This window comes from Sminthopsis crassicaudata, chromosome 2 (genome assembly GCF_048593235.1).
Source record: "Sminthopsis crassicaudata isolate SCR6 chromosome 2, ASM4859323v1, whole genome shotgun sequence".
NCBI lineage: Eukaryota > Metazoa > Chordata > Mammalia > Dasyuromorphia > Dasyuridae > Sminthopsis > Sminthopsis crassicaudata.
In genome coordinates, this window is record NC_133618.1 from 556,809,959 (window position 1) to 556,836,594 (window position 26,636).

The window sequence follows — 26,636 nt, forward strand, 5'->3', positions numbered from 1 at the left end:
TGTGAAGATTGAATGCTAAAATGTATATATAATTCTTTCAGAAGTTTCAACTTCTATACTCACATGAAATATTGTTATTGTTATTATCTTTGTAAGAGAGACATTTCTCCTTGTCACCTTGTTGGTATATCCAAGGCTCTCTAGAGTCATGCCCGTGATTTAGGGAAAAATGAAGAAGGCAGAATGAGGGTGGCAAGGAGCATTCCCTTTCTACATTTATCCCAGCATGCTGTATGAATCCACAGCATTCCTATGTAGGCATAACTATAAATATGTATGGAGAGCAGCTGCTACATAGCAAAGGTGTCCACTATGAAACTGAAGACAAGACTAAGCATGTTTGTTACAGGGATCTGATTAATTGAGAAAAGAAGAAGGGAATAGATGCTTGTTAATTGAGATGAGTGGGGGGAAGTAAATTACATGAAGCAAAAAGGAGCCATAAATCCACAAGAATTTCCTCTTTCTGCCAAAGAAGATATGTGTACCCATAGTTCTCTTATCAGTAGAAGCTTTGGCTAATAGTAAAATTGCTGACCATGAAAAGGAAGAGAATCTACATTGTTTTGAGGAGATAAGTATCTAAAAGTATATTGGGGCAAAAAAAAATGTAAAAAGAATAAATATAAAAGCAATTAATCACAAGATAGTATAGAATGAAGGCAAGAGCAGTTGGATAGATCAGCAAAAAGAGTGTGTTGAACTGCATGTTGAAGAGAGATTCTATGTATATCCTTACAGATGAAGAAACTGAAGTTAATAGAAATGAAATGAGTTGCTAAAATCAACTAAGTTTTGAGTAGAAAAGCCCAAATTCCCTAACTCCATTGTTCTTTCTTTTTGCTTTCTATTATGACTAAGAAGAACTCATTCTCTTCTATTCCCTCACAGTGCAACACATCCTGTCCCCCAAAAGTGTTTCTCCTTCCCCTATGTTTCAGTGTGGGTACTGATTTAATCAATCATTTTTACCTTATTTAAAATAATTAAATTGCATGCTGTATATCCTGATGCCTTCATCAGATGAAAACAGTCCTACTGAATCAATCAAAGGTATTGAATTAAGGCCAGAAAATTTCCTAATTTGGAGCGAAAATCATTGGATGAAATAAAATGGTACTACAGAGGAAGTATATTAATACTGGTTGAAGAATCAGTCACATCTTTTGGGTCTTAAATAAAGTTAGCAAGGTAACTCAGGGTTAGGTATTCCAATTGACTACCCTAGAGAAGAGAAAAACTTTAGCCAAGCCTCTGAAAGAAATGTCTTGTGGGATTACAGAGGAGAGAAATTCCATTTCTTTCCCCTTCCTACCTCTAGTCTAGAGGATGATCTTGTACACAATAAAATGTTGGAGATTTCAGACTCTTGAGAACAACAATGATAAAAGTACCTAAATCAAGGACTAAATATAAAGTAGCACTTGAAAGAAAGGTAAGCAAGGCAGTTTTAGAATTCTAAAAGAAACCAAACAGCATTTCACCTTACCAAAAGAAAAGTAACTTAGATGAATACTCAACAAAGGATAGAAAAGAAATTCCAGAAAGCAGAAACATATCCCTTTATCATGTGTTCTCTGAATTTAAGCCCCATTTCCCCTGGACTCTGTATGTACTTGTGAGAGAGTGTGCTGCTTGTTGGAGGTAGGGGAAAATGTCTTATAAGACTTTCCAAAAACTAATTAGGTCTGGCTAGCTAATTAATATCAACTAAAAATCAATGTGGGAACACATTGGTTGGTGCTCATAAATAAAACTATTAGAAAGACACTCCTAATCCTTCAGGTTTACATGTAGAGCTATGATGGCAGAAGTTGGCAAACTTTCTCTGATACCCTAGTCTACAAGGTGAGTTTTTAGAGTAAGCTATATTTGCAAGTACCCTGGATTACAAATGTGTAACCGAGCATATAAAAATCATACATATAAATATATATATATATAAAGTGTAAATTCAGAAATATTGGACATTTCCTGTAATTTAATTATAATTATTGATGCATTTGGCTCAAAAGTCTCTGGATAATGATCACATTTTAATGAATCTAATGCTTTCATACTTCCAACTGTGTTTACAATATCTTCAGTGTCATAATAAGCCAAACAAAATAGTATTCTATGACTGACCAGTGTATATGCAATTTTGTATACCTTTAATTTATTTAGGTATTTAAAATAAATACCTTTATTTTCATAGCAGTATATGTTTATATGATGCTCCCAGTAAAATAAAAGGGAAAGGCCAACCCATTTGCCAAGGCCATGAATAAAGGAAGGAGGAAGAGAAAAAGAAAGAAGAAGAAGCACAAATCAATTTTAGGAATAAGTTTTTTGGTATATTTATAGTGAAAATTGTAACTAAATAGGAATGATGGTTTTATTAAGATCATTATTTTCCAGAAACAATGTATGAGAGATATTTCTCCTTGTCATGGATCTATAGGTGTATCCAAAGCTATTTAGGGCCACATTGACAAAATTAGCAGTGATTTAGGGAAAAATTCACCCCCATAAAATTGACACCTACATATTCCAGTTGTCCAGTTGTCTGATTGAAATGAGTCCATCTTAGAGCTCTGAAAGTATCTCATTCATGGTCATAATGGAATACAACTCTGAGTAGCAGAAAAGTAGGTATTCCCATCTATTTTTCTATTAAGGATCATGAAACCAACAAAATCAAGTGGAGGAAGGTAGATTGGTTTCCCCTTCTTTATGTGGGCCCCTTCTTATTTCCACCACTATCATTTATACACACACACACACATACACACACACACACACACACACACACACATGGTAGGGGGAAGGTGGAGAGAGAGGGAGGGAAAGGAAAAGAGAGTTTGATTTGGGAGATTTTAGAGTAGAGGGGGGAAAGGAAAATAGGAGGAAAAAAAGGAAAGGAAGAGCAGAGAGTCAGGAGGCAAAGAGAAGAGTAAAGGAAGAAGAAAAAGAAGAGGCAAATATAGGAGAGTAAAATAGAGAAGGAGCTCCATAAAGATTTTTTCCCCCTCAGAAATTGACAATTTGGGATAAAACTTTTTAAAGAATAATGGTTAAGATTTATTTTGTAGTTCTTTTATAAAGCATTTTCCTCAAAACATTCTGGTTAGGTAAATAGTATTAATATTATTATCCCTATTTTTCAGATGAGGAAATAAATCTCAGAGAAGTAAAGTCTCTAAAGTCACTGAGCTGGTAAATAATACAGTCAACAACGGAATTCATATTTTATGATCTTGTCTCCATGACTTGTCATCATTCTCTTTCTTTTTCCACTTATCAGCCCTCCAGCATCAGGTTATATGGATAGAAATCCAATCATAATATAAAATTTCTGAGATTAGAATAGGCTATTTGAGAGAATGGATTAAATTCTAGAAATATTCTATACTCACCATTAAATTTATCTGTTCCCAACTCTAAGTAGCAGGCACTGTAGATGAGTGATGCTATTATTAAATATATAGGAAAGGTAAAACAGGAACCTGAGCCAAAAATAAAAAGGAAAGTGAACCAAGAAAGATATTATCTTCTAGTGCCCGATTAATATAACAATTCTTTACACAAAGAAACTTTAAGTTCCATGGTGATGAACAAAACAGAGCTTCCAAGACATACATTGTTGCTAGCCAGGTTGACCTAATCAGAGGGAATGGAACAATCTTTGTGAATCTTAGCATGGTCATAGAACCTATATGAAGATCCAAATACATTGTTCTAGAAACATTCAGAAGCAGCCTGCAAAAGAGTTAGCAAGGTTTTCCCTATCAATTTTATCTAATGTTTTCAAGCTGATAGCTATCCTATCTGGGCTTTTTTTCTATGTGAAACAGAATAGAATATGTGTCCAAGGAGTAACCAAAATGTTCTCTAGTTCACTCAGATCCAAGATTTGCTTAAGGAGCAAAGCTTGCAAACACATTTATTCAGAGTGGTTGTGAGCTGATCCTTTAAGCCTAATATAGTTAGACCTTTTCTCTCAACTGAGGGGAATAATCTGATCATTTTTCCCCATTTTAGGTATATTTTGCTTTGTGCTCTTGCCTTTACCTTTATTCCAACCATCTGTCTACCTGATAACATGTTTAAAAACACACATAATTAGTGTTCCTAGAATGATTTATACCTCTTTTATATCACCTATTCTCGTGTTCCATATTTCCACTTTTTTCTCTTGAAAAGTCTCAGATAAAACCATCATGGCAGTAGAAAGAGGTATGTAGAAATACATGGAAGGAGGTCACTGAAATATGACTATACACCACGAATTTTCAGTTCTTGTTGAAATTAATCATATTAAGCAGAATTGAAATTTTCTGTTTAGATTGATGAGATAAATTGTATTTCTCATCCCCCACTCCAACTATCACTTTTCATTTTACAAATAAGGAAATTGAGACCCAGGGATTAAGTGACTTGCTACTTTGATGGATAATCTCATTCTCTTTTTTTTTTATAATATCTGTAATGTACAATTATTATCTATAGTTACCTGTTTACCTCTGATCTCTTTTTTTTTTTCTATTTATTTCCTAGTCTTTTCAGTTCTATCTAGGAAGTGGATTCGATTTTTTTAAACTTTTTCAAAAGACAAAACATTTTGACACCAATATTCCCACTTATTCTTCATTGTCCCTTCTTTGTATCAATTAACATTGATACTGAAACCCAGATTTTGTTACACTTAATATAGCAAGATCAGAAGTGACATATAGTTATTCTCTCTACAAGTTCCCACAATTTCATATGATAATTTTACATTGTATCAAGAATTTAAGAAAACCTGAAATTAAATATCCTTGAAGCTTTCAATAGTGTTTTGTGCATAGTAAGTAGGTAAAATGTTGCTGCATTGAATTTTCTTTATAAACTGTAATGGGTTAGACTGGTTGAAATTTTTGATCATTGCCTCCTCTGCTACTTTCAGGTACAGATGGTTCACTTGTCTCACACCAGTCAAGAAATTCATATATCTTTTTTCTTCCTCCCACTCCATATTTCTATTTCTTGTAGCATCTAGCATAGTACTTTACACATAGAATACATTTAATAAAAATGTGTTAATTTAATTTAGTATTCAGAAGTCTGGAAAAAACAACCACCATCACCACTAAGAGAGGATCCTTCCCAGAAATGTGGTTTTGTGTAGTTTTATGTGACAACCATCTGCCTGCAATCATAAAAGTATAACCACATTCAGAAGGAAAATAACCAATTTATTAACATGTTTACACGTAGTCAAGATTAAAAATTCATTCCCTATTCAAATTATTGATATTGTTTGATCTTAGGATCATAAATAAAGAATTGGAAAGAAACAATACTCATGTAGTTCAGTCCCCTCACTTTACAGATAAAGAAATTGAGGCACAAAAAAGTTATGTGACTCTCAACATCATCCAGTATGTGAAAGGGTTAGATTTTGAATTCAGGTTATCTCAATCCAAGATTCTTTTGAGTTCTTCGCTTCCATTTGCACTTTTCAATCAGGTGTTTTAAAACTGAGTAAAGAGACAAAATTCTAATAGACTTGAACCTCTACGAACATGTTTCAAGTAATTATAGGCAAAGTGGAGGAAACTACATATGAGATAGAAAGAAAACAAATGAGAAAATCAAGAGCTTATGGATAGGCACATGAAAATGTATTTTCTGGCAAATTTCAGTTTCACAGTTCATTTAAACTGGAAAAGTCTGACTGTCCTTTGACCTTTTGAACTAGAGAGCAAATGTAAATTTTCACCATGGTCTTTACATCAGACAATGAATTTACAAGCAAGATTTTCATCTTTCAGCTTAGAAAATGATGCATTCATCTTTACATCACTGAAATCAAACTCCCCTTACCTTTCAACATCCAGAGTACCACTTCACTGTCAGAGATGCAGAAAGTCACAAATCAATTAAACTTATCACATACTTATGAGGACTCATAATAATTTAACATAAAGGGATGATTGGTGTGATGTCTTCATCAAAGAATACAAACCAGATTATGAAACATCTAAAGCCAGTCACTTCTCTGGAGATTCTACGTGCCATTATTATTGCCTGTGCATGACTCTTCATTAGATGAAGTCTTGCTATTTTTTTCCCTCCTAGGCCCACTGCTACTTAAGTATCAGGAATGTTCCAGGATACTTTATTCAAATCTAAGAAGAAAACCTCATGCAGGCTTCTGAAGAGCCACATGCAGCTTTGAAAGATACTGGTTGAAGTGTATATCCTGTAATCCATTCATTGGTGTGTGGAAGAAATGGTCCCCAGGGAGTATTCCAAATCCACACTAAGGTCCCTCCAAGCTAAATTTTCCATTTGGATTTCTGAGCTAAAATCTCCATTGGCTACACATCTAAGGAGACTTAAGAAGATAATTTATTCCATATAAAGTCCACAGTAATTTATGCTCACTAAATTGGCAACACAGGAAGAATTTATGCATTTACCATGAATAAAGACAACAAGATCTAGGCAGTTACAACTTAAAGGGAAAAAAAAATCCAGGTTCAAATGAAAGTTATTCTTATTTTCCAATAACTAAACAATTCCAAATTTTGGAAATATTTTGACTCCCCTCAAGGCAGAATTGAGCCTTGTAATACAATCCTTCAGTAATTTCTTCAATTCTTCTCTTTAAAACTGGTAAAAAGTTCTTTCACATTTCCATTAATCTGGTATGCTTTTGAGAGGAAGATTCTGTAAGTGTCCAAAATATGTTATACATGTTGCAGTTTTTCTTAAAGATTCATAACTTCTTAAGGGATGCAAATTACTGTCTGCTAAGAGAATTTGTCAAACTGTGCAAGGAATCCTGAAACACTTCAAGGATAATAAATCTTATGTTATTTGATATCAGGCATTTAATCATAATTTAAGATTTTACCACAGGAATTCTGCCATGGGAAAAATTTAAGATCACTGTTTTGAGGGATCTCTCTCTCTCTCTCTCTCTCTCTCTCTCTCTCTCTCTCTCTCTCTCTCTCTCTCTCTCTCTCTCTGTGTGTGTGTGTGTGTGTGTGTGTGTGTGTGTGTGTGTGTGTGTATCCCTTGTCTCTCCTCCCATTTCTGTATTTGATTTTAGGTCTTTATATCTGTTTCTACCTCACTCTTCCTTTCCCCCCTCTTCACTATATTCTCCTTTCTATCATTTATTAGCTATTCAGCACTGTCCATATAGTTTTTCTTATTTATAGAAATGAGTTGTATCTTTATAACTAAAGTCAAAATATAGAGACAAAAAAGTAAAAAACAATGTTAATTCAGATATTTTATAGCACAAGAACATTTGGATATTTTGTATCAACTTAATGATATACAAAGTATTTTTTTTTTGTTACATATATTTGAGATCCAACTAGGAATTGCCATTGATTGAGGGATGTTATTTGGAATTTTCCCACATTATAACAGTTGGCCTTCTAACTTACCATTGCTTAGTAATTTTCACAGTGATGAATTGGTTCAATTCACTTATAATTTTTATTCAGTTCCATGGGTATCTGTGCATGAAAACAATCCTCTCTGAGCTTAAGAGATGCCCCAAAAATATTTTAGCAAATTCACAAATTTTGAGTTTCATTTTTTCAGAATTAGTTTCTAATTTAGGTCTTGCTGAATCACTAATGTCAATATTCCTGCTTTTTATATCCATATCATTTAGTTCTAATCATGTCATAGGATATCTTGAATTGCATCCTTAAATTTCTAATAAAACAATTTCTTTCAGTACCTGTCACTTTTACTCCCAGTCACATGACTCCTAGATGGTGATCAGACTTTCCTGGATACAAAGCTTCCTTTAAGTAGTGTCTATTTGATTGGATTATGTTTGAACAGCACTTCAGCTGCCTTGATATCAAGACTCAGGACAACATCTTCATGATTGTTATCATAACTAACATGGCCTCTTTTACTCAAAGCATGCAAAGAGTGTTTTTCTTTATGGATACTACAGGCTGTTCTCTCTAAATACTCTGAACTCTAGTAAAGAAGCTCAAAAATGTGGGCCATTAGACTCATAAGGTGGTTTGAGAGTTATAAGGGAAATGGAAGGAAGGAGGGGAGAGAGAATGAGAGAGAGAGAGGGAGAGAGAGAGAGAGAGAGAGAAGAGAGAGAGAGAGAGAGAGAGAGAGAGAGAGAGAGAGAGAGAGAGAGAGAGAGAGAGAGAGAGAGAGAGAGAGAGAAATATCTTTTTTTAAAAATGCTGAATGTCTTGCCACTAAGACAGTGGGAATTTGAAACTACTCCAAGTAAAGAAGCCAATAGAGCTTCTAAAACATAAGGCACTATTCAGAGGGAAATGATCATGTTTTGATCTCATTTTAATGTTTTTTAATGATTGTTTCCAAGGTCTCATTGGTGGCTGTGTTGGAAAATGTTAGTGCAGAGAGACAGTGAAAAAAAAAAAAAAACTAGACTAAATACCACAGGTTAATTTCTCCTACAAAGACTCCTCCTGTCACAGAGAAAGTGCCCATAAGATCTCAACTTTCAAAAGTTCTAATGTATTTCCCTTTTTCAGTTTCCCTAAGCAGCTAAGTGTTTGGAAGAAATGGTAAATAGAAATGTTCTCTCTTTTTGTATTTTAAATCTTCTTAAAAACTAGTATATTGGAGAGGAGTAGGATATTTTTGTTTCTCTGCCCCACTTCTCATCCCCAATCAAGTATGATGATACAATTGATTTAAAAAAAAATTTTTTTCTAAAACAAAAACAAAAACAAAAAAATCTAGTATGTTAATTTATGTTCTATCTACAAATCATATGATGGTAAAGAGAGAAATGCAATATTCAGTGGGTGAGAATTTTGCCACTGAATTATGTAACACTGAGCCTAGCTATGTATTTGAGACTACTATTGCATGATTTGGTGACAAAAACCATTCAATTGGGAACTCATGGCCATATAATTTGGCCCATGGTACTTATACATACCATGAAGAATAAATACACTCTATGTGCAATTACAAATAATAGCTATTTTTATGAAATTAATTGCTTAGTCAATAATAGCTACAAATAAAAACCAGAGGTATTACTTGCCCTTGTTATGTCACAACTGTGTCATATTGGGTGTGATCCAATTAAATTAAACAAATTATTTATTAGTTATTATTATATGCAAGATATTGTTCTTGTTGAAGATAAAAGATGGAAAAAAATGGCACTATCCTTGACCACCATTAAGGAGCTTACAGTCTAATAAAAAAGATGGAATTTATACAAATAAGGGCAGAGACAGAGGATTGTCCAAAATTTGATGAAGACATTATGTTACTTTTCAGGAAGAGATTTCATGGAAGAGACAGCCTCTAAGTTGGAACTTGCAGAGAGGGGTGGGTTGGGGAAAAATAAGAATGTCATCATGTGGAGATATCAAGAAAATATGCTGTAGACATAGAAGGTGGTCTCCCCAGGTATACAAAGACAGAAGAATGCAGGATGAGAGCAGGACATAGCTAGGTATCCAGCTTGGTTGAAATTAGTTATTTCAAATAAGGTTAAGAATTAATTTATGATCATACTAAATGTCAGATTGAACAGTTTATACTTTTGATCCTAGAGGCAAGAGGACAGTGACAAAATTGGATTTCTCTATTAGAAAGATTATTTTGTCAGCTGTGTGAAAAGGGAATTAGAGAGGAAAGAGGGTGGGCATCACAAGCATATTACAAAGACAATCACAATAGCACAGGCAAGAAGTGACAAGAGTGAATGAGAGTAGTCACTATATGAGTTAAGAGAGGAATAATGATATAAGAGATACTATGAAGAATGAAGTTGGGAACTAATTGGATTTTGAAGGAGGAAGAGAAAGAGACAGAGAGACAGAGAAGGGGGAGGGAGAGAGGGAAGGAGAGAACAGAAAAAGAGAGAGGATGGGTGAAGGAAGAAAAGGAGAGGGAGGAAAGAGATGGTGAGTAGAAAAAAAAAAGGAAGAAAAAGGGGAGAAGGATGGGGAGGGGAATATATATGTCTGAGTTTTTTGCCTTCATAATATGGAGAACAACAATGGTCTCAGAAGAAATTTGGCTCCATGTCATCTGATGGTAGTTGTTTAGGTACCGTTTTTATTTTTAAAAGGGTGGAAGGAGAATCCCCTATTCTATCCCATCACTGATCATTCAAAAAGCTATTTTAAATTTATTCTTTTTGTTCTTAAGTGGTCAAAGGTGCAAATTATTGGGATCAAAAAAAAAAAAAAACAAACTTGAAAGTTTGGATCAAAAATGTTCTAATCAGATTGTATTTTAAATTTACCATTATTAGAAATCCTTCTAAGTAACATTGAAAATAATACTCAATTAAAAATACTTGATTACATAAACAAATTCAAGAACTACTTTTAATTTCATAGGGAAAAGGAATTAGAACTTTTATTTCCCTGATTTAAAAAAATAATAATACACAGAGAAGGAAATTTCCTCAACCAAAGCAGTTTGGCACCTTCTTTGCAATTTAGAGTCTTGGAGAGCTTTTATTGTTATTGTTATTTTTCAGTCATGTTCAACTCTTTTTGACTTCATTTATGCTTTTTTGTTTTGGTTGTTTGGTGGGTACTTCTTGGGTTTGCTGTATTGGACTTGTTTGTTGTTGTTGTTGTTGTCGATGTTGTTGTTGTTGTTGTTGTTGTTGTTGTTGTTGTTGTTGTTGTTGTTGTTGTTGTTGTTTTTCAAGGACACTGGAGTGATTTGTTTTTTCCTTCTCCAGCTCATTTACAGATGAGGAAACCAAGGCAGACAGATTAAGTGACTTGTCCAGTGTCACTCAGCTAGTGTCTGAGGCCAGATTTAAACTGGGTCTTCCTGATTTCAGACTGGTACTCTATCCACTGTGTTACCTAGATGCCCTCTGGGAAAGCTACCTGAGAGATTAAGTGACTTGCCTTAGAGCACATAGATATTTGACAAAAGTGAGACTAAAACCTTGTTCTTTTTTGTCCTGAAGCAAACTCTGGATCTATAATGTTCTTTTCTGGTAAAATGCAACACTTAGTTATATTAAAACACTGAAATATACAGAATGAACTATCATTTCTATAATTAATATAATATAATATAATATATAGCATCTATCTGAATCAAGAGTTAATGGTATCTGTAATGGAGAAAGACTAAAAGCCTTTTCAGGGTAATGCAAAAATATAAAATATCTGTTCTATTATTTGATATATTTTAGCAATGCTAGCTATCAGAATAATAAGAAAAAAACTGATGGAATAAGTGTAGGCAAAGAAAAAAAAAGAGTATTATAACTATTTACAAATGGTGGCATTATACCTTCTTACTAAAATCTAAAGATGCAACTAAAATTACTGAAATAATTAATAACCTGAGTAAAGTAGTAAGCTGCACTAGAAACACAAATCACCAGTCTTTCTGTATATTACTAAATAGCCTTGAACCCAATTCTCCAATTTGTAGATTTAGAAACTAATGCAAATATCAGAGAAAGTCCTCTCAGTGCTTTCAAGATGTGGGAGTTCTAAGAAAGAAGTTATTTCTCTTCTCTGCATGGAAGTAGAGAGGCACTGGAATCAGGCTTATTTCTTCTCTCTTATTCCAGAAGTATAGCGAATCACTATTCAGGCAGTCAACCCCTAACATTATTCCTTAATCACCCATTCTGAAACTGCAGTATAACTCTCAAAAGGCTGACTGTCATTTAAGTAACTAACTAATCTTGAAAGGAAAAAAACGGGAGCTTGCTACCACCAAAGAATGTGAAAAAAGATTTTGATCCCCCATCTCTCTTAGGGGATGTGTAGGTTTCTGGTGTATAGAGTCAACAACTGCACCTTGTGCCTGATTTTGAGGAACTCAGGTATAATATATATAATCCATAAAGCCTTATAGACTATGGCAGGTGGCTGATTTTTTTTAATCCCCCATTTACATTTTGGGATAAAAAAAGCATAAAAGACTTACCCTAAGTCTATGGGGAGTCAGTGGGAAGACCATGAATTAAAATATCTTCATGCTTCATCATCAGAAGCTAATGGTGTTCATGGCACTGTCCTGGTGACTAAAATAATCAAGGTGTACATGGTCCCTTTCCCTAGGATCTTAGAAGATTAAAAAAAAAAAAAACATGAACATGAACAAACATATACACACAAAGATGTAGATATATTATGTAGTCATGGGAGGAGCCACAGAAATTCAATATTTACATTCCAGAAATAAAAAATCCAATATGTACAATATTTCAAACCTTCCTGTCTATGGTGTGTGTAAACTAGTAAGGCAATTCTCACAAGTGAAGGAAAATCATGATTTGGTTTCCAAAAGTCAAGAAGGATATCACTTGGAAGTGGTACTTAAGGACTTAACTTGAGGATATAGCAGTCCTAGCACAGAGAAAAGTGGGAAGCATGTAAGCTTCTGACATTCATATTAAATGGATCTCATGAATTTCAATAATCTCATTAGAGAATATGCTTTCACAGAGACAGATCCAAACACAGTCCAGATTTTAGCTTTAAAATTAAAAATTGTCAGGGTGTTAGACTTTAATAGCCTATAACTTCATTTTCAGCATCCTCAGCACATTACAGTTGAGATTTTCATCAGTATTGGTGGTGCTCTTTTCACCATTGTTGATCACAATCACACTATAAAACTGGTAGACAATCTTTAAAAATTTGTGGTTGCAAAATTTTATCACCACATAGCCAAAATAACAAGGAGATCAATAAAAAAGATGAAACTTTAGCTAGATATCAAACAATCCCTAGGCCTGTACTTGAAGACTTTTCAGTTCTTTGTTCATCCTTCCTTCTCAAAGAGAACCAATGACATCTTAAGAGTAATGACTTGTGGATGAATTGAAGTGAGGCAAGGCTTATACAAAATCATCAGCCTCCTTCTCTCTTCCAGAGCTATCAGAAACCAGTGGCAAGACAAAAGTCAGGTTACCTAAATGCATGCTGCCTTCCAGAAGTCAAAATGACTTCCATATTATAATGAGATATCACAGGAAGATTCAGGGAGGTGTGTCAGAAAATAAAGTGAATGGCCATAATGTTTCAGACAGGGAGTCCTATCGTTAGGAACTTATGTTAGTTAAATTGGTAACAAAAAGAATGTAATTAAAACTGAAGAATTTGAGGTAAAGAGGGAAGAAAACAAACATTTATTAATCACCTACTAGATACCAGACATTATGATAAGTATTTTACAAATTAAGTTATTGGGTCCTCACAATAACTTGATGAGGTATGTGCTATTATTATCTCAATTTTTCAGTTAAATAAACTGAGGCAGATAGGTTAAATAAACTTCCCAAGGTTACACAGTTAATGAGTGACTGAGTCTAAATTTACCTCATTTTCTGACTCCAGGCTCAGAACTCTAGCCTATCCTTTACCTTCTCATCAGTCACTGGACCACTACTAGTTTTTCTTCTTAAGATAATCTTTAAAATCTATTCTCTTCATGATAATCTCAGGGATAAAATAATAAAAGTTCTTATTTATATCATGCTTTATGTTATTAAAAAAAATCCCCATCTCATAACAATCTTAAGATATAGGTAATGTGCTTATTAATTCTGTGTAACAAATAAGAAAACAGGATTACTAAGGTGGGAAGGGGATGATTTATTCAATATTGCACTTAGCTATCTGGCATAACTAGGGCTTATATTCAGGTCTTTTGAATCCATCTGGAAGTGTTCTTTATATTGTAAGGAAATAGATGTAGAGGGGGGTTGATTATTGGGTCAATGAAAATTAAAACACTTAAGCAACAAAATATCAAAATATGTGAGTATCTCAATATAACCATCACATAGATGAAACCTCTGGATCACAGATCTATAAAGAAAATGGACCTTAATGGCCATTAATTCCAATTCTCACTTTGCAGATGAAAAAAGTGAATCATAGAGGGGTTATGTGACTTCTTTCCCATCACATAATTAGTAAGTGTCTGAGAAAGAATTTGAATTCAAATCTTCCTAACATCAAGACAGGAGCCCCTTCTACTACTTCCATAATGCCCCTTAATTGATTGAAATGCTCACCCAGTTTTTGGAGTAGAGGGCATATTTTCTGCATAATTCATTCTTTGCCCCTTGCCCCTGAAAAAGAGAGAGATAGTCACACATATAGATACAGAAACACACACACACACACACACACACACACACACACACACACACACACACACACACAGAAAGAGAAAATGAGAGAAAGACATGGAGATCTATAGAGAAAAAAAACTGCTGTGAAAATAAAGGGAATTTTATACATAAGTCTTACAACTGGCTACTAAAAGAATAAAAACATTTGGATAAATTCTATAAGCCTTCATTTACTTTGCTTGTATAGCCCTAGACAATTTTAGGGCAGTTCCTCTCTCCTGGAGCACCTCTCTCTCTCCCTCCTCCCCCCCCCAAGATTGTGTTTGTCAGGTGAGTAACCTCCCAAGTTTACCAAGAGCTGTTTTTGTTTTTTTTTTCATCTTCTTGATTAGCTGGGAAAACCTCCTTCATGCAAAAGTTGCAAAAGAAGGTTAAATTTAACAACTCCCATGCCAATTTGTAATTTTCTTTGTCTTTTCCCCTTACATTAGCCAATTGTGATCACTCTCAAAAGTGTTATCAGCTTTCTTAGCTAAAAGAGAAGAGGGGGAAGTCTTAAAAGATTTGCTTCATTAGGAAGTCTAATATAAAATGGAACTAGAAATTGGGTGAGGGTGATGTTGTATAGCTGGAGAGGATCATTTTGACCTCCCACTGCCAACCCCTGTGTACACAAACCTCAGATATATAAATGAGAGCTCTATGCTACTACCTTGAAAACTTTTCCTGTGGGAAACCCATAGGAACAAAGTGTTACTTCTTACAGAAAGGAAAATCATTCTAACTAGTTATATTCCCCTACTCCACTTCTTTCCTTATTTTCACACTCTAAATGTTGCATTAATTTAAATGAAACATTTTGTTTTAATATTGAAGATTGCTCAATTCACCATATATTTACTTGTCTTCCAAGATAAATGTTAGAGTGTTCCGCTACTCTATACAATTTTCATACATACACATACCTATTGTATATATATGCCATCCCCTGCCCTCCCATAAACTCATAGGATAGCATGTTTATAACATACTTCTTTAATTGGGACACAGTACACAAAAAGCATTTTCTTTATAGGCGCTAAACTACTGAAAGAACATGATAATGATAATACCAGAACCTTGGAAACAAGGAGGCTATACCATTGAGAATAATTGATTGTCTGGCTACCTACCTCTCTATCAAAGCCACTTACAACTTGTTATAAAACACCTGCCTGTCTCTCTGTTTGGAGAGCACAAGATGGGAGAGAATGTGCACTATCTTTATCTACAGCAACACAATCCATTTATGTCTCTTGAATAAAAGCCAAGTCAGAAAGGTGGAAAAAACAGCTTAAAGTTTTTGCATTTTAAAAAATCTTTCCCCTTCAATAACTTATTTTGAACACTTGAGTTGAGTAACCAACTAAACTCTCCTACAAACTTATTTAAGTTTTCAACGAACTTATCTGCTAAGGACAGATTAGGAAATTAGAGGCCATATAGGCATAGATGATGATTTTTATCCCAGGACTGTTTGTTATTATATTAATAACCATAATTGCTATTGTGATTATTAATAATTATGCTAATACGACACTCTAAATGGAGAACAGTGAAGTAGTTGGTTTGGTTGCATTTCACATTCCAGATTAAAAAAGCAAAATATTCATATGTTAGATTTTCTCAGAGTTAGACTTCTTTGTAGAAAGTTGAGAACTAGGCTCTGTCCCTTACTCAGAATCGCCTTGGGGGAACGGGGTTGGGGAAGGGGGGCAGAATCCAAGAAAGCACAGAACCTATTTGAATTGGAACATGCAAAAGAGCTAGGAAATTTAAGTTGCAAATGGGAGACTTCTAGTCTTCTTAAAAAAGAAAACAAGTCCTGATATGGCCAAGCAGGACCTGGAGCTATACCTGTTTCTTTTATTGTTCTTTCATTACAGCCCTGAAGCAATCTATTTCTAATAAGCATCACCTATATCCTCACCTATCAATATAGAATCTCAGCCTCTCAGGAGTTATTGCAGATATATCCTGAGGATCCAGGTCTACATTGAAGCAAAGGCATTCTCCCCCCCCCCCCTCCTCCCACTGGCAATCTTATTTAAATTATAAGTTGGACATTTTAGCAGAAAAGTAGGTACAGATGTGACAGTTTGGGGGGACGGAAGAAAAAAAATCCTTGCAATTGTATCAATATTGTATCAATAGCTCAATACCTCTTGGGATTGTGGGCTAGCAGTAGAATTTATTTTACTGTAACTGGATTGAAAATCATCCTTGATTTCAACTGAGCAATTTGATTTTAGCAAGAGCTTAGGTTTTTCAGGGTAAAGAGGACACGTCTTCAATTGAGAACACTATAACTATCCTCAGAAAAAGACAATTAAAAACCACAGATAATGTTGAATGATAGAAGAAAACAGAGAATTGTAATTTTTTAGCTTGAGTTTATTACTTTCGAGTTTATTTAATGTCACATCATCACTATTCCTGTCCCCAAGATCCAGTCGGGTTTGAAATCTCCTGAGATGTCAGCAAGCTATTTCTCTGGGACTGGCTATGAAAGTCAAGAGTCAGATCTGTCGCTAACCTGTCAACAACTTTTCAAGTAAAGGTGCTGGAGGACTCCAACATCTGGGCACAGATTAGGGAGAACGAAGCCCCAATGACACTCGGAAATGATGCTAAGTAAACTTTCATTTTATTTTATTTTATTCTGCAATGTGGCACACATATGCAAATCTCAGATCTTTCGGCTAGCCAGTGTTATGCGAATGAGAATTGATTTTTATAAACATTTAATTACTTGAAGGTCTGGGGAATCTGAAGTGGGGATGATGATGGAAAGAATAGCCTACCCATATCAATCCCAAACGTTTACAGCTGCTCACAAGTAGTAGTTTCTGGCATTACAGATTTCTCCTTTTCCAAACACTCAAGGTTATTACTACACTTTATTTTTTTCTTGCTCAGAAATGCACATTCTCTTTCAGTACACTATTCACTATACCATGATTCTTATCTTTCCAGGATGCTTTGAACCAAAGGAGGGAAATCTGTCCCGTGGAGGTAGAGGATCACTCTCACTTCTCGCAACTTTCTGATAGCCTGCCAATAACGCCGAAGGTAGCTAGGGAGGCTACGAAAATGGTCCGACTTGTGCCTATAAGGGATGGAACTTGGCTGTGAGGGGTTGTGTTGTGGTTGTTTTGTTTTGTTTTCCAAATGAGAGAGCTCTGCCACATCCCTGGGTTTCAAAAGGCGAGCCTATGATCAAGTTGTTTTTGCCTTTGAAACTATATGGAGTCAATACATATACAGGAGGCGAGTGGAGAGAAAAATGATAAAAACGAATGGTAAAGAGACTGGATATATTGAAGGGCCAAAGATGGATGGATAGAACTTAGTCTGCATAGGTAACTGGAGGTGGGAAAAATAGGTGGGAAAAGACCCTTAAAGATTTCTAGGCCATGCAATTTGAGGTGAAATTCAGCCTAGAGAAGCGACTTGGAGAGACAGAGAGGAAAGAGACTCTCTCGGATCAGAGAGATTCAGAGATTGAGTGTTTTGAGGGAAATGAAATAAAATTGTCGAAGTTCTGTGAGTTGCTAGAAGACTAGAGGGGTCATACTACGAGTTATCGGGGGTTGGGTCGACCTCTGCCTTTTGGTTTGGAAATAGTGGATAGAAGGAACAATTTCTACCTCTTTATCCCATTTCGTGGTTGAAGAAGGGTGAGTAGTGTAGTCTAAGGAAATGCTAAAGTCACAACTTCTTTTGTGTCTGTACTCGAGAGTTCACTTTGGATAAGTGACTTCTTCCAAAGAAGCCCTTAAAAGTAGTCCTGAAGAGAGCCGAGGCAGAGGAATCTAGAAAAAGACGCGGTGCGTGGGTCGCAGCGGGAGCAGAAGGGGAATCTCTGGGAGGCTAGTAGCGCGAGCTCCCCTGAGCGTCCCATAGCCGGAGAAGACGCACTAACATCTGCACGGTGACTAGGTATTCGGAGACAGTACAAATACCGTACATTGAAGTGATGTGCGGTGTCAAAGTGAGACAGTGAGGAGGGCTTACCAGACGCACAAAAGTTGCCCAGGCCTACCTAACTCAAGAGCTTTAGGATTTGGATTTCGATTTGGGGTTTCCCCAGATTTCAACTAGCAGCTGCGTTCATTAGACTCTTTCCTAGACCGCTATCAGGAAGCGGCCCAGTGCAGCCGGCTCGCCGCCTCCCCCTCATACCCCCACCTCCAGCCCCGTTTCTTCCTCTTTGGGATTTCAAATAATTTGGTCCAGGGGTGAGAAACGGTTTTGACCCAAGCTGGGGCAGAATGGGAGAGCCCCGGGCGATGGCAGCCTGAACGCCGGGACCCCTGTTTGACCCGCTAGCTATCCAAAAGACCAATACCACGGATTTGACTGATGAGAGGACCCTCGCCTGACTGTTCCGGGAGGCAAACTGCCACAGTCGCGGCAGTTCCACTTTTTGTGTCCTCACTCCTGGTCCCCTATGAAAGGTGTTAGAACAGCAATTCAATTATAGAGAATAGCGCACATCATCTGCCCAGCTGGAAAAATCGGTAACTAACTGGGACCTCGCATTGTAAAGGAATGCAGCTGCTCCGCCAACTACTTTGTTCCTCTCCTTTTCTTTCCTATCCCCTATACCTTTTTTTTTTTTTCCCCGCTCGCCTTGATTCTTATTTGTTAGTTGCAGCTGATCAAAGAATAATTAATTTCAAGGAGCTTTGTCTATCTGAATAGAAACATACTAAGTGACTTGCCAAAAATCCTAAAACTTAAAACAGTGAAATTAGAAGAACAAAAGTTTCTCCAGCTCAGTACTTGGGACTTTTGCGTCCTCGTGCACTCAGCTTCTCGAAAGCTGAAGGTACTCCAAGGGTCCCCTGGCTTCAGAAACTATCCATGAGCGCGTACGTGTGTCCTTGTGCCTACGATGTCGCGCTACAGTACTGACAGTACGCACATATAGTCGCAGTTATTTTCGTAATAGTTTTGACATTGAAAATTATGGGACAGAATAGTTTAGCAGCTTTGGATTAGCAATCGTGGATTGAGAGCTGGAAGAACCTCAAAGGTCATGTAGACCTTTTTTTTCCTTTTCTTTTCTTTTCTTTTTCTTTTTCTTTTTTTTTTTTTTTCTTTCAGATTGTAAACTGAGGCCCATAGAAATTAAGGGACTTGCTCAAAGTTTCACGATACTAAGTGGAAGCATTCGGATTCTTTGAATCCAGACTTCTTTCCATTGCTTCAACGCTCTGAGTAATTGCCAGCATGTAAACTACATAAAGTGTATTACAGAGACGTACACATGGACATTCATATGGTGTCGTGTATGGCTAACTATTCGGCAGGAAGACTTGCCTCTGGTCAGACACGCGTGCATTTTTTACAAATCTTTAGCAGTAAATAATCAATGGCAACTAAGTGCGCTCCCTGAAAATTAACAGTATCAATTAGAATGAAGGATCTCTGGAATCAGCTCTGGAAAGTGGGACCAGAGTGAAAAGAAGGGAGAGACTGATTGCCGTCCAGTATTTCTAAGTCATTACTGTACTCTGTACATTAAAGCCCAGGGAAAAAGTCTTCCCAATAACTCAGCCCCTGCTATCATTTAAATTAATGGTAATATTAAAATACGTTCCGGTTTCTAGTTGCAACTGAGAAGATTTAAAGGAGGATTTAATTTAATTGGTGCCGCATCAAAAAGATTAGTTATTTCTGACTATACATTTTTTACTTTCAGTGGATTTAACTTCGTCACTTTCGAAAAGGCCAAGTAGGGAGGCGAGTAAATTCCCTGTCTTTCCAAGCCTCCTATTTTGCTTCGTAGAAATCTCCCACCGAAAGCCCTCAGAGAGAAATGAGTGCGGAAGTTTTGTCTTCGGAATTTTTCTACACTTTGTGGATCACTACTTCTCCTGTCACTCAGACTCAAAAGCTCTTAACATTTGTATTTAAGATACCTACACCCAGCCAGGGAACCTTCGTGCTCCACTTGCAACATTCTGCCCCACCAGATTTCAGGGCTCCTAGTTCTCGAGACTTCTCTCATTCCCATGCTTCTTGCCCCTTTAACAAGAAGGGGAAAAAAAGTTCCTTGGAGGTTGTGTCGTGAAGGTGAATAGATCTGAAAGATATAGTAGGGAGAATTGGAACGGAGTGAAGGGGATGAAGTGGAGGACATCCCGGAAGATTCAGAAAGCCAACAAGATGCTGGAAGTCCGGCTCTTCAACTGACCTGGCAGGCAGCCGCTGATACGGCCTACCGAGAAGAGGATTGTCGGGGGGAGGGGAAGGAGGGAGGAGGAGGAGGGAGGAAAATGTCACACCAACCCCAGACCAACTGTGCCTGTACTCTTCATCCCAACAATAGCCCACTGTTTTCTCAAGTTCCTTAATCCCGGTGTCACTCACGCTGATAGAGACTAGCAGAAAGGAGAAAGGAGGAATATGTTTTCCTGACCATAAGGAAAGCGAGAGAATATGGGGAGGGGTCCGGGGGAGGGAGAGAAGCTGCACTGAAGAGCTCGGAGTAAGTCCTGGGAGACAGAAGGGGAAAGGGTTGGCAGCTGCCCTGTCTCTGAAAGAGAACAACTTAGAAGTAGTGAAGGAAATGGGCGTCTGATGAGCAAACTCTCCTCGCCCTCCTCTTTATTGTAAAGTGTTTTGTTGTTTTTAAAACGAGAGAAAGAATATAGACTAAGACTCTCCAGGTCTCGGGCAAAGACCCAAATCCCTGACCCTTTGAAGTTGTCATAAGTTCCTGCTTTCAAAGTGATTGGGGAAAGAAAGAGGCCAGAGATGGGTAACACGGCCCTGGGTTCAGTTTTCTCCAGGTGAAAGGAGGAGGGCTTGGCTATAGAGAGGGGGTTGGTGGAATAAGGGCAAGTGAGAGGTAAATCCTAGGTCCCTAACTTGCCACAGCACGAGCAAAGAAATGCTCAAGGCTGAAGTGTCTCTGGGCCTTTTGCCTTAGCTCCTACTTTTTGAGCAGTCAATCTCTCCATGTTTCTCTGCCCTCCTAAAGGTTCTTCGTGTACCTCCAACTGGGCATTCTCAGTTTGATTTATATCATTTTCCCTTCCTTCCCCTCCTCTGAAAAAGTAAAGACAGAGACTTCTTAGGAAAACCTCCCTCTGGGATGTTAGATTTAAGAAGTCTTCTCCAGAATTCAATTTATATTCACTATCCTTTGGAAACCCCTACAGGCATTCAAAATTCCAATGGGGGGGCACTTGAATCCTTATCTAGTTTGTTTGGGAAAAATCCAGGGAAAATAGGAAAACTGTGAAATGGGCTTTATCTGTCAAAATCATATGAAGCCTTTTCCTCAGTGTGATATCAGCTGCTCTCCTCCTGCTGTTAAGGATTGTATTCTGGATCATTCCCTTTTCAGTTTATGTTCCCAGCTTTTTCCCTGTTCTTTTTTCCCCCTCTCTCATGAAGCCTCATTCTTCTAACTTCCCCATTTTTACTTCCACCCTCCTCTAGGAAACTTGAAGCCATCCATCTGGGATAAAGGGAAAGATTTAGCTTCTATGTATCCTATGTATATGTATCTTAGTGGGTAGGGAAAAGGATTTGATCCATGGGAACAGAAAAAGTGAGGAAAAAACCTGGAAGTTAAGGTTGTTTTAGAAATTGCTGTAGGACCCTCACACCTTTAAAATCCAATATCGCTCCATTTTTGGTAGATCTGGGAGAAATTAGTTGAGGCAAAAGCCTAATGTTTGTAGATAGACCACCTTATATAAGGCAGCCCTGTGGCTTTTCTAAGTATGCAAGAGAGGAAGTGGGAGGTAGAGGTAGGAGGAATTGTAATTCTCAAGCTCATCAACTTGGGGCTAACTTTGATTGTCTCCAGCATAACAAGATGTACAACGAAGAAACCCTCACACTTCTTCCTTACTATTCCCTACTAGTGGTTGATTCCTAACTCATACTTCTGTTTGGGACTGGCTCCTTTTTCAGTCGATCTAGAAATCTTATGGAAAAGAGAGGCCAAAGTTTTCTTTCCCCTAAGCACCGTTGAAGCTACCCTGAGTAACCTAATTTATCCCCAGAAGGCATATTAATTGAAATTTGGTCATGCCATTTGAATGACTCTGGAATAACCAAAATGTTCCATCTCAAGCTCCATCCCTCCCCCATTTGAAAAGAATCAATAAAAGATTAATTGATTCTAGCTTGTAAAAAAAAAAAAAAAAAAAAAAAAAAAAAAAAAAAAAAAAAAAAAAACAGTTAAAGCTCCCCTTAGACTTCCATTTTCTGTTCACCTATGAAAGAATACATTATTAGTAGCTTAATTCAATAATTCAGTAAACACTAAGGAATAATTCTATACATTTTATCATCATCAACTTTATGATCACTTAACACCAAACTGATTCTAATGTGTAATTAAAGGAAATTTGACCGAATTGAACTTTTCCAAACCTTTGGCACTGAGCTAATTAGGAAACTACATTTCAGATTACTATTTCCAAAAATACCTTGTTCATTTGTCTGAGTTATCCAGATAAAATTAAAATAAGGAAAACAATGATAAATCATTTCATTTATCTACTCTTCATTATGCTAACCAAACAAGTATGAATTAATTTCAGGTGATTAACATTTTAATGCAATTGATATTATTGCTAGTTGCTCAAAATGTGTTCCATAGTCTATTCTTACAGACTACCTAGTTATCTCTCTACCTATGTAACCACCTTTCCATTCTGAGTTCTTCTGTTGCCACAGAAATTCTTCCTATCCTTTTTCTTTCTTGTATGATTCATCAGAGACCACTGGTTTCTCAAAGTACTGTTTTTACAAAGGCAGAATATGCTGACATCTTCCTTTAGGACAAAAAAAGAAAAGAAAGAAAGAAAGTTTGGAAACTATTACCAAGTAGGAAAGCCAAGTTTGATGATTTGGTCTCTATGTTTTGGGGCAGGATGGAAAGAACTATATGTGTATATATCTTCTTATATATATAAATACAACATAAGTAAACATGTGCAGACAACATATCACAGTAGAGGGAACAACTGCATCCATAAAGCAAGAATATAAACTGGAGGAGAAATCATGTTAATAATTTGCCAAATTGAAAGGAAAATCTAAGCCAAAGTGTTTAAGTATATATCATTAATTATGAAGCATGAAGTTCTTTCGAGTCCCCTTTGCTTGATAGAAATGAATCTTTTTTTTTTTTTTATTGGAAATAAGATCCTAAATTCCTTTTGACTGGAAGGAAGTTACAAGACAAGATGCAATTTTCTCTTTCTTTTCTGACAACTCTGTCATCCTGAGGATCATAGTCATGTCAGGGTGTCTGTCTTGGAAAGGGGGAAAAAAAACCCACTGCAGCCTGTGGCCATCTTTGCATCAAAATTTTCCAGACCTCTATTTTTGATTGTGATCCTACTGATCTGAGTTTGAAATGCGAACGGAGTAAAGCCCCTAAGCCTTCAATCGTGTGAAATTTTCAAAAGATCTCTAGAAGCAATCTCAGGCTGCCTGACCCCTGACAGGCACAGATCTCTTTATTCCTCTCTCTGCCAGCACTTCATTTGTTGGAATATCTTTCAGATTTGCACCTCCAGATGACAACCTGAGTGTTTATTATGTGTACATGAATCAGAAATCTTCAAGACTGCACAAAAGAACCATCTTAAACATAATATTTAATTTCCTATCCTAAGTGCCTGCTTCTTTATTTGCTTTTCATTAGCTTAAATATTTTTTCCAGGTCTCCGTGTGTCACTTTGATATTTAGATGATTCTTTCCTTAATCAGTTTTCTTGAAAAATCCCACATTGCTTTATTGTACACTACTGGGGCCTGAAGATTTCACCAAGCTGAAGAATATGTGTGTGTGTGTGTGTGTGTGTGTGTGTATACATGTTATGTTTATGCATGGGTATATCCAACTCTATGCCAAGGACATCCATCTCTATGGTGATAGATTCAGAGATATAATTTTAAATTATCTGTCCTTTATAATGGGTCAGGATGGCTAATGATTCTCTCGTTCTCACTTTATCTTTCCCCAACCCTGTTCTACCCACTATTGTTTTATGGGAAGTAACCCAAAAAGGTTGTTTTGGCATGGTGTTTAACAGAGGCTTTACCCTTCCTGTTGACATCTCCAGCTGTGATTTGGTGACTCTCAAGATGCATGCCTGGGCACTGGGACTTTGACTCATGAAGAAGAGTCAATAGGGTAAGCAGAAAGGTTCTGAGGGTTAGAGACTGGGTCTCCCAGCCTGGAAAATGTAACTCATTTGCCCCAGTTCTTACAAGTTATCTCTAGTTTCAAGAGTCACTGGGTTTACTTGTCCCCCAGTCTCCCAGTACTTGGTGGGGAGAGAATAAGGAGGACTCTTCTAGGGCAAAAATCTTTATTTCAAACAAATGTCTTTGTTTCTGTTATATTGTTTTGAGAAAGAATATAGAGAGAACAAGCATGTTTCCCTGGCCCTCAGCTATATGGTGTTGAATCCACATAAAAATGACAAATCTCTTGGCACAGCTGGCTGGAGTTGATTCCCCACCTGCTTCAGGTGTTGCCCAAAGCTTCCGAGTGTACCTTTTTTTTTTTTTCTTTTCTCTGAGTTTTCAGTGTTGAATAGCTGGAATATGTTGGGGGCAGGGAGGATACAGGAGGCCTAGACCTTCCCTCCCTCCCCCCCCCCATGAATATGGGATATTTAGTGTTGCTATGATTAACTTATTAAAGCACCTCGTAATTATTTTAATTTGACTTGAAAATACTTTGGGTTGTGTTCAGACGTGTTTGTATTTATCCCCCCCAAAAAAACCTGTATTAAAACAAATGTTACTTTTCTTTCTATGTACATAGACCCTCCCTTTTTGAAATAGACCGCAGGGACTGCCATTAGATCGAATGGCAAGTCTTTATAGAAAGTGTTTTACATAATTACATACCAAAGCCAGAATAGTCACCTTCACATTTTATGGGTCACAAACCATCAACAATTGCCACATTATTGTCCAAGAAACCTTAGTCCATTCATTGATAGAGAAAACTAGACTGCCTAATCTAGAACTGAAGAAGATTGAAATTTCTCCTAATAAGAGCCCAGAGAAGATTATTTTCAAACTGACAACGTGTTTACATATAGTTATAAAGTTCAGAGGACCGATGGGGAGAGAAAAGGAAATCGGACTAACCATGATTAAGAGCCTCACATTGGTCTAATATAGATGGCTCATCAAAAGAAGCGGACTGAATGCCTCTCCCCTTCTTTTCAGATCTGTTCCCTTTTCTACCTTTGTGATGCAGTAATTAAGATATTCTTATTTGGACAGACAGCTTCTCTGGTAACTGAATAATATTAGTTTCTTTGATGTCAAACTTTTGACAGTTATCACACCAGTGCTGGGCAATTTAGCACAAATGCCCTCTTTTTAAGAATCGTCTTTGAAGAAAACTAATAAGTGTGATCCTTATCTCCAAATGATCTAAATCGCAGCGGACAGGCTTCCTGGGTATAAATTACATTTTGTTGTATATAATGAAGCTGAGTTTTGTTTTTATCTCGTTGGGATATCACTTTCTGAAATTAGGGTGGTAATCCCTCAATTCACACCAATTCAGGATACCTTACCTCCCAGAACCAAGGCCCGTTCCCAGATATCTCTGGGTCCAACCTGAGCAAAGGAGTAAGATGCCGTGGTGAGCTTGAGCTAAGGGTGGGAGGGTGGGGAAAGGGAAAAGAAGAAAGGAGGGAGTGAGAGCTAGATCGGGCAGAATTACATTCACTTTCTCAACTCGCTCACCCTATGACAGGCACAGGCTCCAGCACCATCAGTTTCTCTGAGTCAGGATAGAGATTTCACCTGCTTTTGATTTGACACATCGCCACTGCCTCGCAGATTTGGTAGCCAAATTTGGGATTTGCCAGATGGCAGGATTATCTTCACGTCTGTTATATTACATTGGGAGGGAGTAGTATAGGGGAAGGAGGGAAGTCCAGAAACAACGTGATTTCTTCCTAAAAAACAAAACAAAACAAAACAAAAACAAAAACAAAAAAACCCCCCACGTCTCTTCTTTCCTACTTCTTGGCTGTTCCCTCGGTCATGACCCCCATAAGCTTGGCATTCCAGCAGATCTCAGGAGAAAGCCATAGTTTTCCCCTCCCCGTGCAAGTTCAACTCCGCTCGCTATATCTTGTCCAAGAGCTCAGCATGTAGATCTAAAGAGGGGAAAGGTGAAAAGGACCGGTGATCTCTGTTTTTATTTTTATTTTCTTGAAGAATCGGGCACGGAGGTTGGGGGGGGGCAGTGAAAAAGGAGGAGGGAGGGTGAGAAAAGACTGAATTGGACGAAATTGTCAGTCAGCGGTCCGCCTCTACACCTGGTAGACATTGTCTTCAGGAATGACACCTGTCAATCGTCAATCTCAGCCTGTCAATGTGGTGAGGTTCAGAAACATTGAGATTCATCCGAAAGAACCTGTTTGTTCTCCATGACGTCATTCTCTGCCCTCCCGGACTATAGCTGGGGAAGGGAGGGAGCGCTGAAAGT

At 37.1% G+C, this 26,636-nt stretch overlaps 1 long non-coding RNA gene across 1 annotated transcript in view; it reads right to left on the minus strand.

The window, feature by feature from the left end:
- The window catches only part of LOC141558205 (uncharacterized), a 47,758-nt gene that overhangs the window by 12,145 nt on the left and 8,977 nt on the right, over positions 1-26,636 (minus strand). Inside the window, exons 2-4 of the long non-coding RNA XR_012486991.1 lie at positions 14,030-14,086; positions 11,932-12,068; positions 3,399-3,488 (exon numbers count right to left, since the gene is read on the minus strand). This is a non-coding gene — a long non-coding RNA (uncharacterized LOC141558205). The remainder of the gene's footprint in view (positions 1-3,398; positions 3,489-11,931; positions 12,069-14,029; positions 14,087-26,636) is intronic.